Genomic DNA, 18,740 nt, shown 5'->3' with positions numbered 1-18,740 from the left:
CAGCTCAGCCCAGGGCCATCAGCCCCTGCCCTGTTGTAACTGTGTCTTGGCCAGCCCTGCCTCCTGCTGTCCCACCTCTCCACTGGTTTTTAGAAGAGACCCCATTGAAATCAGTTCAGCTTTAACCCTGCAGATACAACTCTGGATGCCCTTGTTATTTGTAGATATTTATGGTTCTCTTCTAGAAGGACAAACCAAAATCTTGGTACTATAAACCTGGCTTTGTCCTCCTTCTGGTTAAAAGATTTGTAGAATAATTGCGTTTTGTGATAGCTAAAATCAGGTAACACACAACGAAGACCTCAATTTAATGTGCAGTTATTAGAATGTTCAAAACAGGGTGGTGAATTATGTGGATAATATACTGCAGCATAAATCAATGTTTCCTTGAGAATGCTTCTGCCCTGTATAAGCTTGCTCTTCATACTGGATACAAGAGGCCTGGGATAGTGTGGATATAGAAAACACAGCTATCACAGCTAGCTCATTTTCCAACATTAACACCTTTTGTGCTGTTCCGCCACACTACTTCTGGAACAATATAATATCTTAGACGTTGGTTTTAAGTTAGTCTCTGTTTTAGGGTTTTAGATAAGAGTCCTGGAGAACACGGTTTTGCATTCACCATTTGCAGAGGTTGTTTCGTCCTCATTGTCATATGTGGGACACTGAACACTGCCAATTGTACATCTGATTTTGTACTCTGACAGTCACTGAAAGTTTATTTCAAAAATATATAGATGCTGGTTTTTTTGTTTGTTTGTTTTTGGTTTTGTTAACAGGAGCACATGACTCTTCAGGACAGGAGAATTAAATAGCAAGGTTGCCAGGTGCCCACTAAAACCAAAAAGAATACTACCTTAACATTTGATTGGCAGACCTACACTAACAGTATTATTTCCACTTAACTGCCTTCCAGTTCTGGTATATAATTTAAGAATATTCATATTATTTACTTACAATAATTTATAATTTAAACCTAATAAAAACCTTTCTGTTTCTATTATTGCATATGTTTTTGTCATCTTCCTTGCCATGGAGATTCAGACTATTCAGATTACAAAACAGCCATTGATAGCAGACAAAATAATGAATATAACATATAATCTTAGCATGCAATAGCTAAATAATAGCTGATAACAAATAACGAAAATAACAATACAATAAATGATTAAGCCAGAATTTATGCAGAGCAAACTCACTTTTCTGGTCCAAATGTTTCTAGTTTCCCCTTGATACTTTAGCAACTTTATTTTCCCATGACCATAATAAAAATCTGGAATTGTACTGGGCTGCCGTGGGGCTCTGCCCATGCAGTGAACTGCAGACAGCGTTGCACGGTATTGAGCTGGTCATCATTTTCTGGGACAAAGCAGTGGAGCGATGTAACAAGAAACCTCATCGACAGGGGAGTGCCATGGGATTAAATGTTACCAAACTCTTTCACACTCCCAGCTATTACCACTTCTATCTGAAAGTACAGAATGTAAAATGCTGTCCCCTCTGCACAGTCTCTCAGAGGACTGATAATTGCATTTGGTAATGTTTGAAACACAGACTAAGTGAGAATGGATGCCTTTCTGTGCCCTTCAGGAGTAAGTGCTTGGGCACTGGACTGCTTGCTAGCATTACCAATATGCATGACTGAGAGACACACTGGTTATTTATAGATGCAAGAAAGTGGAGTGTTCAGCTTGGAGGTAATTCACACACTTCAAAGCATGTTTCAGAACTAAATATTTAAATTCTATTTTCCCTAGAGAAAAAGAAAAGAAACTTGATAAATTTTCCCTGTGGAAATTTTGATTTTGCAGAAACTGCTTTTCTGTCAGAAAACATTTTATTGAGAAAACTCCTGAATTGCTCTGGGTGCTCACATGAAAGTAAGGAAAAGAATATGTATTTGCTTCTTTAAGTATTTCATACAAATGGACATAAAGCTGTTGATTCTCTTTTCAAGAATAAAGCAATTCATTTTCAATGGTATTTCTTTGATTAAAAAGTTTGAAAAAAAAATCTAGTTCTCTATTTTTTTCATAGAATATTATTTTTTTCAACCTTAAATATGATAGTTTCTTTTAGAAAACAAACTGTGAGATCGTTAACTATAAAAAATGTTCAGTATTGTTCAGTGCAGCAATGTGGGAATGAGGAATTAACATGGGGATAGTTGACAAATTCTGTTATGGAGTCATTTGCAATAGGGAAAACATATCAGATTTCCTTTCACATAGGGTTAACACTGGATGAATGAATCCCCAGGATAAACTGTAGCTGATTGCACTTTATTGCAACATGTTTTAACTTTTGTCATCTGTTGATTTTTCCATTGACCAAGTGCAGTAATTTGGGCAAGTTTTTTCAGCTGTTTCACCTCCTTCACCAGAACACAAGTTTGTTAAAGTACCAAAAATAGTGGCTTTTCTCTGTGACAGTAAAAACCACATCTATTAACCTACAGGAACTAAATCACGCTTTCAAAAAAAAAAATGTGGCCAGATTTCAGTAACATGAAGAACCCCTGCCAAGGAAAATTCAATGGAAACGTAATGAAAATATCTGATGCTAACAAATATGGACACTCTCACAGCACTACTTTATCTGTTCGGAGAGACAATGTAAGGCAACTGTCTGCCCTGGCTTTATCACTGATCTGATGAATGCCCTTGAACTAAGTACCTTGACCTCTCTCCACCTCTGTTTCCCCTTTCAATCTGGCTTGTTAAAATTATGGAAATTTTGTCTTTTGTGTTTGTATAGGATATTTTGCACAGTCAAGTTCTGCTCACAGTCAGAGCTACCCGGTGAAACCAATACATACATAATGATTTCCACACTTGCCCCACAGAGATATCAAAAGTTTACCTCCCCGTCTTAAGAGATGCAGTCTGCGTGATGCAGGTGAACATTACGAATGCCTGTTGCCATTATTAAGATATTAATCTTTATTTTGGGTGGGAAACCATGCGGAAGAGTAACAGCCCTGTGGGAGGTGCTCTGAGGTCTACATGCATAAAGGCTTGTTGGAACAGTCTGTGCTATGGATTTGGTCCCAGTTTGAGTCTAACTTTGCCTCCTAATTCATCAGCCATGCATGGAGTTGGTCTAAAGCCAGGCTCTTGCATCTTGAAGTTCAAGGTTTGCAGCCCTCTGGGGAAGGAGAGTGAGAGGAGATGTGGTTCGCTGCTGTGCTCCGATTTGTTTTAACGGAATATCGAGTCATAGTTGACTGGCTGCTCATGAGGTTTCTTGTAATGCCCTGTTGGCTACTTTAGTCTGTTCCTCGAGAGCAGCCTACGAAAGAGGAATGGGTATCTGCCACCTCTCAGGAGTCAAGGCAAGGCAGAGCATGCTGGCAGTAGGCTTCGGCCTTCAGTGAGATGTGGGGCTGTTGAGTGCCACCTCGCAGGTGAGACCAGCAAAGGCTGTGCAGGACATTCCTGCCACTCCATCTGCATCTGCTGCCAGAAAGGTTACTTTAGCAACCTGGAAGAATGGAGCAATGCCAGAGGAGCTCATTGTATCCAAGTCTATCTGAACAAAGAGGCGATCACTGCCTTTCACCTTTACTACATCTTGCCTGCATGAGTCATTCTCCATTTAAGATATTAATATCCATTTAAGCTTGACTGATAGCAGCAGCTTTGGTGAAGGGTTGGTGACTGCTAGAGCATGACACCTCTCAGAGGAGACCAGCAGAGAGTATCAGGACTGCTCACATATGGAGACTCTGGGCTTGGTTGAGGGGTGGTCATTTTGGGAGGTTCCTACCCTGCTGAGACCCACGTAGGAAATTTTTTTCACAGCAGCAGAGTGTCAAACTTTACAGACTGGAGAACAGCAGTGCAGCATATGCAGAAAGCATAAGTTGCTCCTGCTGTGGCCGTAGACTAGCAGAGTATGACTCAAGTCTTGCCAGTCTCACAGACTCGAATTAAAGATTGGCTCCTTGAGCCCTCTGTCAATCGTATTTCCTGACACATCACATGGAAAAAATACCTTCATGTTCTGTGGCTTGTTCATGATCTCAGCCTTTCTCCCATCTGAGATGGGTTTCTTGAATTCCTTTCTACAGCATATTACACTATAATGGAATTTGTCAAATTTATTTATTTATTTATTTATTTATTTTTAATCAGACATACTATGAAGTAGCTTTATATTTGCTTTTGAATTATGACTTTTTCAAACCTAAGTGTATAAGAAATTACAACACTGTTTATTAAAAAAAAAAAAAAGGTGTTTTTTCAATGCTACTTAGATACTCTGAGTTCATCTGAAACAGAAATAACAGAAAGGTATAGGCTGAAAACTTGGGTATCATTCTTTCAGTCCTGTAGCCCAGGCCACAGACACAAGGTGACAGAAAAGTTACTAATGGGATGCATAGTGAGGCAAGTCCTCTGCTGTGTTTTCAAGTGCCTGCTAGCACATTAGTCAGGCCAAATGAGATGGGTTAGATTTACTGGATGTTGGGTGAGTCAGGGAACCCCTTGGGACTGCTCTCTGTGAGATACCCAGGGCTGAAAAGCCATTTGCACTTGTGCGGTTGCCCTGGAGTGGTAGCATACACGATAACTCGCTTTGCCAACTTGTTAATAGGCGATGCTTTGAGCTGCCCTCGATTCTTGCCTTCCCTTCAGTTTTGGTTACACTGATGTCTATGGGAAGTGTCACAGCTGACATTTGCAACTGCTGAGTGAACAAGCTGGGCAGCAATGGTAGCAAAATGGGAGCAATGGGAGGACTCTTAATCCTGACCCAACCTTGCAAGAGCTTCCTTTGGGCTACTCAGGTGTACAGACATTAGATTATCTCATGGATCTCCTGGACAACATGGTCTGTTATCACTTACCCAGTTATCATTCCAAGGGCTGACTACCATTTATGAAATAAAACATAATTTATGGACGGGTAACCAGCACCTTCCAGGAAGCCAGTGTTGACTAAGCTTCCAAGAGATGGAGACTGTGCCCTGGTACTTTGATAATTCACACTGTTAAATGTTATTTCATTTGTATTACCTATAACATCTACCTTGGTGTCAGGACATTTTCTGTTAGATTAAGGCGGACTTTAAGGTCCTTTGTGATTCACCATCCAACAATCTCTCTATTGCAGCCAAGTCATTTCTCAGTCTATGTTTTAATAAGTTAAAGAATCTGAACGAGTTGTCTTTATTTGTAAAGTATTTTCCCTAGCCTTCATGTAAAGTTTATGACTTTTTTTTTTTTTCAAACTCCAAATTTCCAAGTTAAAACCAAACCTGAACACATTGTCCCACCATTAATCTCTCCAGTGTGCTATCACCACTTTGGCCCACCTAGTTACAAAGCTGAAACTAGCTTCCTCATCGCAATGCATTTGAAGCTCATGTTGATTTTTTTTGCCCTTTCCTTCCTTTGAATGTTAATCTGAACTTCTAGTTTCCAAGGTGTCATCTCTCATATTGCAGATGTAGCCTTCCTGCTCATTAAACGTATACATTTGTGGTAGGCTATAAAGCAGTGGATTCACATAAGTGAGCAGTCCAGATCAATCTTATTGTGACTTACTGTCATCATCATATGAACTACATAAGAAATGACTGCTTTGAAGCATCAGAATAGAGAAAAAACTTTATTGCATGTATCTACATGTGATTGAAACACTAAAACACAAACACTTGTAAATACACCAGTACCACATCCTCAGCTGGCATCGTCTGGCTTTCTATGGAGTTGTAGATGTAGCCCCTAAGTTTGTGGAACATTGCAAAGACTAAATAAATAAAAATTTAAAGGAGTTTCTGCCTAAAAGAGTACTCTCTTTTGTATGATTTTTATTGAATAGTTTATGCACAAAAAAAAGTAAGATTTTGTTGATTTTCACGGTACACATTTTCTTCCCTCTTCTTCCCCTCCCCGATTTGATCAAATTTACTGAAGTGACACGTGAGCATTTCCCAATTGTGACAGCCATCGTTGAGACATGCAAATCCAAGGAATTGTTGAAGAGAAAGAAAAATGGAACATTACTTAAAAAAAAAAAAATCCCAGACATCTCAGAAAGCAGTCAAATATTTATGCAAAATGAGTGTAGCTTTATACACTGGCACTGAACAACACAATGCTCTGTCTCACACAATACTGTCATTCATGTGCGTACATACTGCCACAGGCAAAAGTGCCACACAATGTATTTTTATACAAATGCTAGCATATTTCATTACAAGTTGTTTTTTTTAATTCCCTTATGTAGGGAATTCTCTTGATAGAGACATGCTGTCTCCCCAGAGTTTCTTAAAAGGAAAAGAGTCACAATGTAAAATCTAGCAAAAATTATGGAGTAAAACATTAAATTTCAGTTGTAAATAGCATTAGCAAAGAATATAGTTATAGCAATAACAAAGGAGATGGAAAGAATTTTTTTCTTCCCTTAAGAGAACTCAGGACACACTGAGTTATATTTTCTGTTCTCACAGCTATCATGTAAGCAACTAGAAATACAATGCAAAGTAATCAGAATTGCTGGTATTAAATTTATGATACATAGCACGTTAGGACATTGAAATTTGTTAGCGTAAATAAGACCTGGAGCAAACCTGTGCAACTGAAGCACAGAGTGGAATGACCTGACAGAATGCAACTCGAGAAGCAAATTCAACCTGTACTTCACAGGCTTTTACTAATGGAAGTGTGCCTGATATCATCCTGCCTCAAAGGAATGTCTAAAGGCAAGTTTCCAAAGACTGAAGATTTGGGGGAGGCTAAGGAAAAACAGACAAGATGATTTACTCCAGGTATCTTGAGTGTAGTTATGTCATACAAACAACAGCTGAACACAGATGACACACAGGAGCCGACTCCTGGACTGCAGACTTTCTGTTAAACTGAAGCCCTGTGCACACCTTTTGAGGGCAGTGGTAGTGCTCGCTCCTAGCTCCAGCACTTGGATCCCCCCCTTTAATCAACTCCACCTATGAGGAAGGACTCCAAAATGTCAGAAAATGACCTGGCTCTCACTTTTGTACTCTCCCAAGCTGGACTGACCCTTCACTTAGCATAGGTAAGAAATTGGAAATATGGAAGCATTGCCTGTTTCTTTCCTGTACGAATAGACCAGTATTTTCCTGTGGGAAAGGGAAAAAAAAAAGGAAAAAAAAAAAGAAATTAAATAATAAAATAAAATAAATAAAATAAAATAAAATAAAATAAAATAAAATAAAATAAAATAAAATAAAATAAAATAAAATAAAATAAAATTAATCCTCTATGGAGGCATCTAGTGAGGACCCAGCTGTTTGTTCTTCTTTGAGATAGCAGAGACAATGAAATGATAAAATCTGCACACAAGACAGAGTCTGCATCATGAATGAATAAAAGATTTTTTTAATTCCTCTGTGGGGGCTTTTCTGTGAAATCCAGGTGTCCTTTCCACTGAAACTCTCAGAAGAGGAAAAAATTATCCTATTCATTATCCGAGGCATGCCATTTGCATAGAACACTCTTCGCGCACCGGCTCCTGTCAAAATATCAGTCACTCTCCAACTTCGGCTCTCTGGCCACCGTGCACAACTTGTGTCACCTTGACACGTGTCCCCTGCGCCCCCTGCGCTCCAGCATGCTAAGCATCCCGTGGCCACGCTCCCCCTTCCCTTCTGCAGGTGGCTGAGATTTGTCTTCCTTCCTCTCCATGACAGGGCAGCCATCTCATCCTGCTTAAAACCCAAAAGTCTGTATGAAAACTTCAGAAGGGGCACTCTCTGAATGGTTTATAGGTGATTTTTTTGTCGGATCATTTTTTTTGTGGCATTTTTCCCAGTGGTTCACAGGTAGTGGCTTTCTGGGGAGCCAGTTTGTTTGGTTAAAGCGCAGGGCTTCATGTAGATTTCAGTTTCATTATGAAGCACAGAGGAGGCGGTGTTTAAACAAGCCTGCTCCTGTAACTTCATTCCATTTAAATTCACTCCTCTGCTTTAATATCCTCTTAAATCATTTATGTGTACACCACTATTGAACATACCATGCCTTACATTCCACGTGTAGCAGACGACACAAGACAATTACAACAATGCCAGCTAATTAAAGCTACAGGGGAAAACTCTGACCCTGCTCAAGTCAAAGGGAGCTTTGCCTCTTACTTCAATAGAGTTACCGCTTCACCCCCAGGCCCTTTCTGTCCCCCTAAGTTTCCCGGGCTGTCTATGAGAAGAGTCCTGGAGAATATCAGGTCTCAGAGAGCCAATTAGCCACAGACAGCAGAACAGCAAAGCTCCGATGGCCAGTGCCTTCAGGATGCAGGCCCAGGTTGGGCTGCAGCCATGGCTCCAGGCAGCAGCCTCCACGGGCCTAAGGGAAGGGCAGAGGAGCCTCCCTGCATGGGCAAGGAAACAGCTACGTGAAAGTAATTGAAGCCAAAGGGAAAGAGCCTGAAGCTGTGCTGTGAGGCAAGGATCGCAGCACTTGAAAGTCAAATGTTTCCCCAATTGCTCTTTAAAAGGCCTGCTCTTGACCAGGGCTGCCCAGCCTTCCCTTCTGGGTGGGCTCCCTCCAGTTGTGGAGAAGGGCAGGACATGGTGGTGCAGCCGCTGGCAAGGCCCAGATGTCCTGTGCACACAGAGCACGCATGACCTTTTGCTTTTATTTCCTGCTTTCCCAGGAGCCCCTCAGCATGGGACAGAAGGTAGGTGGCTTCCTGGAGGAGTTACTCCTTATTAGTAGTCGCTCTGGATCCCAGAGGGTCCCTCGGCCTCTCCCATGATATTTGAACAGATGTGCACTTCCCACGTAGCAGGAAACGGGGTCCCAGGCAGGGCTGGAGCCGTGGGCTGACTCATCTCCATCTCTGCCTGCCAGGAAGGAGATGCAACGTGAGCTCTCTAATCAGCAACACCACCGGCCCACGGCCTGTGAAGTTTTAAAATGTGACTTGAAGGGATAGGTGCTCGTATATTCGAAGCATCCGAGGCGGCTGCTTCTCAGAGAACTGTGGCATCGTCTTCGCAACTCAGTGGGGTTACTTGTCCCAAGTGTAAAATTAGTTTTTGAAGAATGCAAGCCCATTCTTGATCTGAAATACTGAATGAAGACCAGGTTTTCCCTTGACACATTCTGTTTCAATGGAAAACAGATCTTGGCATGATCTTGCCTTAATATGCGATATTGCATTACAGATCATGGAGACACTGACAAAATGGAAGGATCATAAAATAATTGCAAGCCGTTGAAAGGTGCTTTCTGGATGAAGGTATTCCTACTAACAGAATAGTGCACTGGGACTACTGTGCTTGGACCAGGGCAACAGTTAGCGTGAAAATGAACTTAGAGAAGAAAAATGACCCTTGAGTTTGGTATTGGATCAAGGCTCTTTGGAGGTTTTTGAAATTCTTAAGTTTTATGAAAACCTGAATCAGACATTGTTCACCTTCTAAACCACAATGTCATTGCCTGAAGGGCTCCTTGGTGCCTGAATTTCCTTGCCATTTTCATATTCACTTCTCACTGTGGGAATTGAACGTGCACAAACAGTGTTCATTTGGGGGTTCTTGCATTACAAAAGGTCAGGTCCAATTTTATAATTCTATGTATTCATCTTTACAAAGAAGGGTTTTGTTCAGTCTGGACACAGCAAGATAATGAAAGCTCTTTAAACTGGTTAAAGGCAGACACTGCTTCATTTATCCAGTCAATTTTGTTGTTTTTCGAAGAATAGTAAAGCACTGCCTTTGAAAAATCTTTGCTGAATTGCCTTGAGGAAACTTAGTGAAATCAAAATCAATGTACTCGTGAATACTTAAAAGAGCTGCCCATGCCATGATGGCACGTACTGGTTTTTGTCTTCCTGCTGCAATTGTCGAAGCAGGTGGCATAGAAAAGGAGCTCCACTGTATTGAACATCATTTGGGGTTTTTATTGAAATGCTTTAGCACCACAGGGATATGTTAGTCAGAAAGAAGTTCAGATTCAGAAAAATAAAGTTATCAAAATTCATGACCATGAGCTTATCTGTCCCTGACAGTGTTATTGATGAAATGCCAGAGCATGTATGGAACACTGGATAAACCAGAAAGAAATAACTATATACTAAGCCATATCATGTGTGGAACTGTTTAATGATCACCTTATGAGTATGGAGCAAATCATGAGATTACTTAAACATATTTTGGTTTAATGGTTTAATTTCCTTTCTAATGATTCAGTAATTAGAAAAAATAATCTTTTTTTTTTTTTTAATTGTGATCTATTTTGGAACACAGTAACCGTCTATGAAGAGTAAGAAATAGTTTTAATTCTAGACAAGCACAACTGGGACACCGTCAGGAGACCATGATAGATGGTCAGAAGTGTCTTCCAGGTATTCCATCCATCACCTTCTTTACTGGTTTACACAAGGAATAAGGTTTTATAAAAGGGATTTTAGGTGCAAGCTGATGGAGAGACTTTTAGCCAATAGGCAAGAATATGTCACTGTTTTTCCTTTCAAAGTCATTGCTTAGCTCTTGATATTCTTGGGCATCCAAGGTGTAGGGCTCAGTGAACTTGCAGTCATCATCATTAGCAATGGATTCAGCTGAGCGTAATTGCAGGCAGAAGCCATTAGACCAGCCTCAGGGACCTTCCACAAAATATCAGGGCCATGCAATATACTTCATGGAACTGTCTTTTATAATAACAAAGAATGATGCACTGAACTGCATGATTTCCTGCAAATCTGGATTTCTGCCATGGGAGTGCTCTACTTTACGGGTAGAACCAGGCATCAAGAGACACTAGTTTCCACATGTCCAGGAACCTGCTGGGCATGGGCTTTCTTCAGAATTGCTGGACAACTTCAGTCAACAAGACTACAACATTCATTGTAAATGTAGGCCATATTTTAGAGCAGCTCCAGCCAAGTGGAGTTTGGAGGTGTTCCCAGATTCAGCATGATATCCTGTTCTCAGAAATGGAGATATGGATTTGATGGGTGGACCACTCAGTGGATAAGGAGTTGGCTTGAAGGTCGCACCCAGAGAGTGGTGATCAATGGCTCTATGTCCAGGTGGAGGACAGTGACAAGTGGTGTCCCTCAGGGATCTGTCCTGGAACCGGTGATGTTTAATATCTTTATCAATGACATAGACAATTGGCATTGAATGTACCCTCAGCAAGTTTGCAGATGACACCAAGCTGAGTGGTGCAGTTGGTAGAACAGAAGTACGAGATGCCATCCAGAGGGACTTGGAAAAGCTTGAGAACTGGGCCCACATGAACCTAATGAGGTTAAACAAGTCAGAGTGCAGGGTGCTGCACCTGGTCTAGGGCAATCCCAGACATGAATACAGACTGGGAGAAGAACTCATTGAGAGAAGCCCTGCAGAAAAGGACTTGGGGGTTCTGGTGCACACAAAGCTCGACATGAGCCAGCAGTGTGTGCTTGCAGCCCAGAAGGCCAACTGCGTCCTGGGCTGCATCAACAGAGGGGTGGCCAGCAGGTTGAGGGAGGTGATTGTCCCCCTCTGCTCTATGCTTGTGAAGCCCCATCTAGAGTGCTGTGTCCAGGTCTGGAGCCCCCACAACAAGAAGGATGTGGAGCTGTTAGAGTGAGTCCAGAGGAGGGCTACAAAGATGCTCAGAGGGCTGGAGCACCTCTCCTATGAAGAAAAGCTGATAGAGTTGGGGTTGCTCAGCCTGGAGAAAAGAAGGCTCTGGGGTGACCTTATTGTAGCTTTTCAATATTTAAAGAAGGCTTATAAAAAAGATGGAGAGCAACTCTTTGTTCAGTCAAATAATGACAGAACAAGGAAGAACGGTTTTAAATTAAAAGAGGGGAGATTTAGATTAGAGGTTAGGAAGAAATTCTTCACTCAGAGGGTGGTGAGGCCCTGGCACAGGCTGCCCAGAGAGGTAGTGGATGCCCCATCCCTGGAGATGGTCAAGACCAGATTGCATGAGGCCCTGGCCAACCTGATCTGGTAGGTGGCGTCCCTGCCTATGGCAGTGGGGTTGGGACTGCGTGATCTTTAAGGTCGCTTCCAACCCAAATCATTCTATGATTCCACAGCCTTTTGGAAGAAGGCCTTTCATTGAAATGCTTGTGCTGGCAGAGTGACCTTCCTAAAGCCTCTTCTGGGATATGCCTCAGGGTTTTAATCATTTAGTTTTGGCCAGGTGACTGAAAAATGGAGTTGCTCGCCATGCTGTGAGCAGCATCCTTTCCACTGTCAGTGGCTAGCAGTTTCAACCTGAAGTTGTTCTGTGATTATCTATCACGTGGCAAACAACTGGAAGTGGGTACAAGGAGGTGTCGCACCCTAACCAGGAAGAGGAAAGAGTGAGGACAGCTGCAGAGACCATGCTAAACAGATACCCATTAAGTGCCTGCTATGCATCTGTGATTCCCCAAGGTAAGAGGGTTCACTGTTCATATCCCGTGATTGCTGTGTCACCACTTTCCATATCTAATGCCACTCTCAGTTGTGTTCTACCCTTCTAAAAGTCACCTTCAAAATAAGAGTTAATATACCACACTCCTTTTATTAATCCAAAAAGGAATTTGCTTGTTATATGAAATGCCATATTTCTCTCTTCCTTAAACATTGTGAAGTATTGATCTCTTAAGTTTAAACATGCTCATACTTCCTCCTCTGTTCCAAAGTGAGCAGGGAAATCACTGTTGTTTCAAGGCTGTAAAGCCTTAAAATATGTGACTACATTTTGTCTCTGTAAGACTACAGTTATACCAACATGTGTTTTCCCAGTAAGCAATGAGACTAGCATCTCATTCTGCATAACCTGTGGTTGCTTTTTCTATTTAATGGCTGAAATATAATAGATAGGGGCATGTCATTGGACATGTAAAATAGTTTTTCCTTACTCATGCGTTTTACACTTTTCTGATGAACATCACCCAAACCCTAGTCTCCTTGACTGCTGAAAGGGCTGATGTGTATCATTGGCTAAGGATGGTTCTGATGCCCAGGCACCCAGCTCCCAAAGACTTGTCCTTACCACTCTTTCTAGGTATTATAATGAAGTGCTCTGGAGTAATCTAAATTATGTAAATACTCTCTCCTATCAACTATGCTTCTCATATATTCCCTTAGAGAAAGATTAAAACAGTGTAGGAAGTGTGTTTGATATTCGCTTTAAAATGCTATACACTTAAAATCTACTTTTTCATGGCTTTTCTACTGGAATGAATTAGGCAAAGCAGAATTAACCTTGTCAGTCACCAAGTCAGCTTCCATGACACAGAGTGCTGTAACTAAGAATACAGAAATAACAAGAGAGCCCCAGTGCAGTCACCCTCCACTGATTCCTGCATAGAGTATGTAAAGTGCTTTGGGGTACTCTGAGAAGATAGACCCAATATAAATGTAAAGTAACAGTTAGCAAAGAAAAGCCTTTTTGCCTACAAGTCAAGGGCAAGGGAAAGCGTTCTCAGGCAAACAAAAGGCTTTATGCCCCAAAGCACGGATGCTGGGAGAAATTCTGTACGTAGAGGCACTGAGCTGCTAACCGAAGTATGCAGCCCAAGCAGGAGTTTAGGGGAAGGAATCAGGGTGCTTTAGCATGAGGGAGAGGAAGAGCAGGTGACTGTGAAAAAGGAGTGAATTGGAAGGGAGAGAGCACACACAGAGTGGTGCAATGTGTGAGTTCATGTGGTGGGAAAACAGCATGAACCCTAGAGAAGGGTTGCCAGATCTTCTTGTTCTGGCTAGTTTAGTCTGGTAAAGGCAGATGTTAAATGGGAGCACGGCAACCAGGTGCTTCTGAAAATCTCATCACGACCTTTCAGCTGATGTACAGTCCTAGGAATGTATTCTGGGCTAGAAAAGGAATCATCGAATGGTTTAGGTTGGAAGGGACCTTAAAGATCGTCTAATTCCAACCTCGCGCCATGGGCTGGTTGCTCAAAGCCCCATCCAGCCTGGCCTCGAACACTTCCAGGGATGGGGCATCCACAGCTTCTCTGGACAACCTGAGGCCTGGTGCCTCACTACCCTCATAGTAAAGAATTTCTTCCTAATATTTAATTGAAATCTACTTTTTTTTTTTTTTTTTTTTTTTAACTTTAAAGCCATTCCCCCTTGTCCTATCGCTATACTCCCTGAAAAATATTCCCTCTCTAGCCTTCCTGTAGGCCCCCTATAGGTACTGGAAGACCACTAAAAGTTCTCCCTGGAGCCTTCTCTTCTCAAGGCCAAACAACCCCAGCTCCCTTAGCTTGTCTTCATAGGAGAGGTGCTCCAGCCCTCTGAGCATCCTTGAGGCCCTCCCCTGGACTTGTTCTAATAGGTCCATGTCCTTGTGCCGGGGGCCCCACTGCTGAATGCAGGATCATTCTAACTTTACATGTACCTTATCCCACTCTCTCTTGGCCTTCTTAAAGTCTTAACGATTTTTCTGCCCCAAAAGCCCCAGCACCATTCCAATGGACTGTTCCCAGGCAGAGGGCAGGATGAATGCAGGGAACAACAATCGGGCAGCTTCTGCCAATGCTCCTGGAGCAGGGGCAGGAGGGAGAGAGGAGTGACTTCTCACACTGAGGAAATGAGAAAAAAGGGGAGTAAGAAGGGGAAGCATCATGTATGAACTGCTGAACAAAACTGTTAGATATGGGTATGTAACAGAGTGCAAGGGGCACTGTGTTAGAGACACCTGAGCAACCTGCTGCTGCTGAGCACATCCATGCTGATGTTGGACTGTCTGCACAAATAGCAGCTGAGGTCCCAAATCAGAAACGCCATGCTATGGTTGGCTTGGGCACACTGACATGGTGTCAGGCTCACCATCGTGTCTGGCACTTGTTCAGGAGCCTCTGCAACACACCCTGCTGCACAGTGCGGACAGGACCATGGCCCACTGGTTACCAGTAGCTCTACCAGTGCACTTCAGGGATACAGTTGCTTTAGAAAGATGACTCTGTTCCTCATCAGTCAGGCTGTTCCCAAAACAAATTGCTAAAAATTATTCCTGCAGCATACCTCAGAGAACAGACAGATTCTCTGAAACAACAACTGAGGCTTCTGCAATTTTTAATAGCAAGAAACAACAATGTCTAAAATTGTAGGGTGTTTAATATTATCAAATCTTCTTCTCCATCCATCCCAGACATAGTGTTTCCAGTTGATTGTCTTTTTGCTTTGTAACTCTAAAAATATTGTGCCCCTTAAGTTCTGCAAAATTCATTGACTGTCGTCACCGAGTATAGAAGTCTGTTGTGACAAGATGTCCCCCAAATTGCAGACAAAGTAAAATGCTATATCCATTAAGTTATCATTAGTAACTAACCATTTCAGTTTTGAGGTGGTGTTTCCTTGCCACATCTGGTTAATGGGAGAAGGAAGTCCAGAGCACTGTGAATGGGAGCTATGGGGGCAATATCCTTTTTTTTGGAGCTTTATCTTGTGAGCACTTTGGCGCAACTCAAATGAACCTCTAATTGTTAGTGCACAGAGCTGACTGGCATAAACAAGTCTCTCCAGTCAGACAGAGAGTTCAACAAGGCTCCAGGCATAATTGCTTCCAAAGAAATTACAGATGACCATAAGATTTGTCCTGTAAAATTTACAAGTTAAGTAGGTATACCTTTTGTATCAGAAAAAAGCTACTCCCCACTAAGACTGGAGCACATGATGAATCCTAATGTTTCTGGCAAGCTCGTCTTAATTCAGTCTTTATAATAAAGACTAGAGCAGTGAAAAACTCCTTTGTGTGGCAGCGAAGGAGACAAACTTGAGCAAAGTAAAAGCTTTGAGAAGAACATGTCATTTCAAAAGGGCTTGCCTTCCCCAGCTTTAACAGAATAGCCTCATTTTCATGATATAATGTTGCCAAATAAGAAGAAAAACATATCTCAAAATACTCTTTGTTCTGTGAATGCCTGTTTGTACAACAGCAGCAGCATTGTTATTCTGTGTCATCCCTTGTTGACAAGCCTGTTTGAGTTCCAATAATGGAAAACTATCATGTTGATTTGCTTCAGATTAACCTCATCTTCTTGTCATACTACAGGTATTTTCTATTACAAGTAACAAATATATGGTGATAGGTAAATGATTTTGATAAAGTCTGACAAACATTTTAAGACAGCTGCATAGCTGCTTATTTTATTTTAGAAAAAAACAATAGCATCAGAAAGATTGCATCTGTCAGATGTCTTCGGTAATTTTATCATTAGGTGTTGTCATGACTTTCTACATCTGCCTATAAGAAACGAATGCTTATTTCTGTGTTATAAGTATTATTTTGAATAACTTAGAATTCTTTCTAAACCAATCCACAAAAAGAGCTGAAAATAGTTAAATTACCAGCAAAACTAACATTAAGGACTGCAAATAATTGCTCCAACCAGTTCTGATCCATTAGATTCAGACTGTAATGGATTTGTATCCCAGGCACAGAGCTGCTGATTGCCCCATTTATATTTTTCCCTTTAAATGTAGGATTTGGGAAAAGTGAATTATCCTGATCTTATAATGACAATATTAGTGTCATGATGCAGAAAGTATCAAAGCGTACAGGGATATGCAGTTACTCTGTACAGAGAATGGTGTTTATTTTATTGTTAGCAATTACCAGATGTGAATCAAAGTCAGCATGATTTCTGGGCATAACAAAATTTACCACTTCAGTCCCTTCCAACACACCAGTAACTTCTGCAATTGAAACTTTAAAATTCTATTTCAGAATGTAAGCTACAGAGCTTACTTAAAATGTATAGATTTTAAAGCCAGTATTTAATCAAATCCAGGTACTGTGGTCTGGTTAAAACCGTTCCCCCTCATCCTGTCATTATCTGATTGAGCAGAATCGCTCTTCATCTTTTTTATAAGTTCCCTTTAAGTACTGAAAGGCCGCAATGAGGTCACCCTGGAGCCTTCTCTTCTTTAGGCTGAACATCCCCAGCTCTCTCAGCTTTTCTTCATAGGAGAGGTGCTCCAGCCCCTGGATTACGTTTGTGGCCCTCCTCTGGACCCATTCTAAGAGATCAATATCCTTCTTGTGCTGGGGGCACCAGACCCGGACACAGCACTCCAAGTGGTGCCTCACAAGGGCAAAGCAGAGGGGTTCAATCACCTCCCTCAACCCACTGGCCATGCCTCTGTTGTTGCAGGCCAGGATGCAGTTAGCCTTCTGGGCTGCAAGCGCGTACTGCTGGCTCCTGATCAGCTTTTCATCCACCAGAACCACCAAGTCCTTCTCTGCAGGGCTGCTCTCAGTGAGTTCTTCTCCCAGTGAGTTCTTCTCCCAGCCTGTATTCATGTCTGGGATTGCCTCAGCCCCGGTGCAGCAACTTGCACTTGGACTTGTTGAACCTCATTAGGTTCATGTGGGCCCACTTCTCAGGCTTGTCCTGATTCCTTTGGATGGCATCTCTTACTTCTGTTCTACCAACTGCACCACTCAGCTTGGTGTCATCTGCAAACTTGCTGAGGGTGCACTCAGTCCCACTGTCTCTGTCACTGATAAAGGTATTAAACAGCACTGGTCCCAGGAGAGACCCCTGAGGGACACCGTTCATTAGCAGCCTCCACCTGGACATAGAGCCGTTGACCACCACTCTCTGGGTGTGACCTTCAATCCAACTCCTTATCCAATGAATGGTCCACTCATCAAGTCTATGTCTGTCCTATCTGGAGACCAGGATGTCATGTGGGACCGGGTCAAAGGCCTTGCAGAAATCCAGGTAGATGACATTGGTCTGTTTTCCTTTGTCAACTGATGCAGTCGTAGAATGCCACCAGATTGGCCAGGCACAATCTACCCTTGGTGGAGCCATGCTGGCTGTCTCAGATCACCACTTTGTCTTGCATGTGCCTTGACATTGCTTCCAGGAGGGTCTGTTCCATAACCTTCCCAGGCACAGAGGTGAGACTCGCTGGTCTGTAGTTCCCCCGGGTCCTCTTTTCTACCCTTTTTTAAAATGGAAGCAATGTTTCCCTTTTTCCAATCACCAGGGACTTCGCCTGTCTGCCGGGACTTTTCAAATATGATGGAGAGAGGCTTGGCAACTACACCAGGCAGTTCCTTCAGGACCCCGGGATTCATGTCATCAGGTCTCATAGACTTGCACCTGTTCAGATTCATCAGGTGGTCTCAAACCTGCTCTTCACTTAGTGGGTGGGACGTTGCTCCCCCAGCCTCCATGTACCAGTTCAGGGAAACAAAAGACTTGGGAAGCCTGACTGTCAGTGAAGCCTGAGGCAAAGAAGTTGTTGCATACCTCAGCCTTCTCCATGTCATTACCAGTTCAAAAGTCACGTGGAGCCTTTTCAGCTCCAGCCGTAGTCGGCAGGATTCGAACCTGCGCGGGGACACCCCAATGGATTTCTAGTCCATCGCCTTAACCACTCGGCCACGACTACGCACTGCTTGGTGATGACTACACAAATAAAATACAAAAACATGTGGCAAATAATATACAAAAACACGTGTTAAATGCTATCAACTCAGGGCTGCAACTTCAAATTATTTTCCACTTTTTTTTTTTTTTTTGGTCTAAAAAATATCTTTTAAACTCATTTTCTTTATCAAAGGACGCAGAATACTTGACTGTTAACAACCTCTTGTGCTTCCACCCCTTTGAACTGTGGTGTGTTGCAAAATGTTGCACTATGTTTGTCTTTACTGGAGTCAAATCAGGGAGAGGAGAGGAGAGGAGAGGAGAGGAGAGGAGAGGAGAGGAGAGGAGAGGAGAGGAGAGGAGAGGAGAGGAGAGGAGAGGAGAGGAGAGGAGAGGAGAGGAGAGGGGAGGGGAGGGGAGGGGAGGGG

At 42.4% G+C, this 18,740-nt stretch overlaps 1 non-coding gene across 1 annotated transcript; it reads right to left on the bottom strand.

Moving 5' to 3' along the window:
* Positions 1-18,252: 18,252 nt before the first annotated feature.
* On the bottom strand, positions 18,253-18,334 carry TRNAS-AGA (transfer RNA serine (anticodon AGA)). The gene has a single exon. It is a non-coding gene; the product is annotated as a tRNA-Ser (tRNA).
* Positions 18,335-18,740: the final 406 nt, after the last annotated feature.

The sequence above is a fragment of the Anser cygnoides genome, chromosome 2, assembly GCF_040182565.1.
Source record: "Anser cygnoides isolate HZ-2024a breed goose chromosome 2, Taihu_goose_T2T_genome, whole genome shotgun sequence".
Lineage (NCBI taxonomy): Eukaryota > Metazoa > Chordata > Aves > Anseriformes > Anatidae > Anser > Anser cygnoides.
The sequence above is the reverse complement of the archived record's forward strand: the minus strand, read 5'-3'. Positions and strand labels throughout refer to the sequence as shown.